Source organism: Argiope bruennichi, chromosome 5 (assembly GCF_947563725.1).
Source record: "Argiope bruennichi chromosome 5, qqArgBrue1.1, whole genome shotgun sequence".
NCBI lineage: Eukaryota > Metazoa > Arthropoda > Arachnida > Araneae > Araneidae > Argiope > Argiope bruennichi.
The window spans coordinates 18,834,133-18,836,310 of NC_079155.1; the positions used below are offsets into that span (position 1 = coordinate 18,834,133).

General features: G+C 30.9%; 1 non-coding gene across 1 annotated transcript; it reads right to left on the reverse strand.

The window, feature by feature from the left end:
• Positions 1-1,172: 1,172 nt before the first annotated feature.
• Positions 1,173-1,245, reverse strand: Trnar-ucg (transfer RNA arginine (anticodon UCG)). Its single transcript has one exon. It is a non-coding gene; the product is annotated as a tRNA-Arg (tRNA).
• Positions 1,246-2,178: the final 933 nt, after the last annotated feature.

Consider the following 2,178-nt stretch of genomic DNA (forward strand, 5'->3'; position numbering starts at 1 on the left):
ACACACACACACACACACACATTGAGCTTTATTATAAGTATAGATAACTATATAAGGTTAGAAAATAAGATTGCAAATTAACAACAAGACAAACTAAGATATTTGTTTCAATTTTTTTATTTCTTTATAATCTTTAATAATAATTAACACTTTACACTCCTGTGTTCAATCTAACTGCCAATATGCATGATGCGGTGCTTTCCTATTCTTGTTGGTTAAAGATTGTTATAAAAGCTGCACATTAGCAAAAGTTTTCACATTAATTCTTAAGAATTATAACAAATCTGCATGTTCTTCTGAGGTTTCTAAGAATAAAAAATAATCCTAATATTCACATATGCATAATAATACATCTCTTTTCTTTTCGGAGGGCAAAGGGTTAAATAGTCACATATATTAGTAAAGAAATCTTCAACTAATAATTGTAATTAATCTTTAAAGAATTAATAATTTTATTATTAACTACATACTTTAAAATAAATAATTAAAAGCATATATATTTTTTCAAAAAAGACTAAAATAAATCATTAACATGGTTATTAAGTTAAAAATGTGTTGAAGTGGGAAACTAAATAGGCCAGTTTATAAAAAGGACCTCATAACATGCATTACTTAGGGCTGTAAAATGTTTTAAATTTGTCCTTGAAGTTCATTATTTTAAAGTGAATTTATTAAAGAAATCACTCGTTTCCTTTTTGTCTAGTAAATATTATCGTTAATTTCATAATTTGACGTAAATTTTCGAAGACTGTGAAAAATACATTAACAAATTCTGAACGAACTTAGAAAAAAAAAATTTTTAGAACACTTTAACTAATTCAGAGTGACGCAATTTAAAAACAAGTTATTTACAAAAAAAAAAAAAAAAGTTTCCGTCAAACACACCCGTCGAAATGATGTCGGAAACGAACTTTTAACTATGAAATTCCAGTATTTTTTTATATATATATATATAAATGCAACATATCGTTATACGTCTCCATATCTAATATTGAATTTCCCTCATGTTTGTATTTCGCATAATTAAATTATAGTCATGCAATTAAAATTTTAAAAAAAAGAAAAAAAAAACCTTAACATTTATTAGAGAAGCAATGATGCATAAACGAATAAATATATTCTTCCATTTTGATGCAGTAAAACCCTTCAAAAAAATAATAAAAGTTGGACAACGTCCGCGACAGGATTCGAACCTGCAATCTTCTGATTCGAAGTCAGACGCCTTATCCGTTAGGCCACGCGGACGACACATTGAGGGACCCACATAAAAATAAATGCGCCTTTCCCACGGATTCAGATAGGGAGGAGGGAGGAAAGGGTTCCAGGGGGGGGAGGCATACCTGCGGTTTTGACCCACCCATATGTTTTCTCTAATTCGAGATTGTGAACTCGCGCAGTTAGGTTCAGGACAGACCAGCTCTACAATGTCTGCCAGAAGAAGGGAGAAACAACATCATTTGAAATTTGCATTTGAACGCAGTAGCTTCGTTTAGTCGTGTTAGAAAACAATTTGGACTTACATGCGAAGACAATCCTAAAAAAATAAATGCCCTACTTTTTTTTTTTTTCCCTTCTCTCGACACAAAAATTATCATTTAATGTTTATACGAAAGTCTGATGTGAAGACATGAAATCAGAAAATTAATTTCTGGTAGAAGTAAGGTTTGGCTTTACTAAACAGTAATCAGGAATTAGTGAAAATTTTTCCAAAGACATGAACTGTTTCACTAACAAACTCAAGAAATTTTAAGAAATAACAAATTTTTCCAAAGTAAACAACACTTGAGGGTGGTAGATATACCATGGCGAATAACACAAATATATAAGAAGTAAAATCTTGCATAATGACCTCAAAATGGAACAAATCTATTTTGGAACCAATATATATATATATATCTCTTTAACATCCAAGCACTTTTCAAGTGGCACTCCCTTTAACATCCAGACTTTCTCAGCGTGTCTCTGAAAGACATGGACTCTTCCTAGCTGAGGGGCAGTTACCCCCCGCACTCTGAAGTAATAAAACTGTCGACGCTCTACCTTAAATAATTGCCTTGCGGTTTTCGACAACGAGATTCATTTTCCATCAGCTTAAGAGTTTTATTCTAATGTATTTATATTTTTTAGTGTGAAGTGTTTCACTCATCATCTATGTGGGGTATATTTTTTTACAAAAAA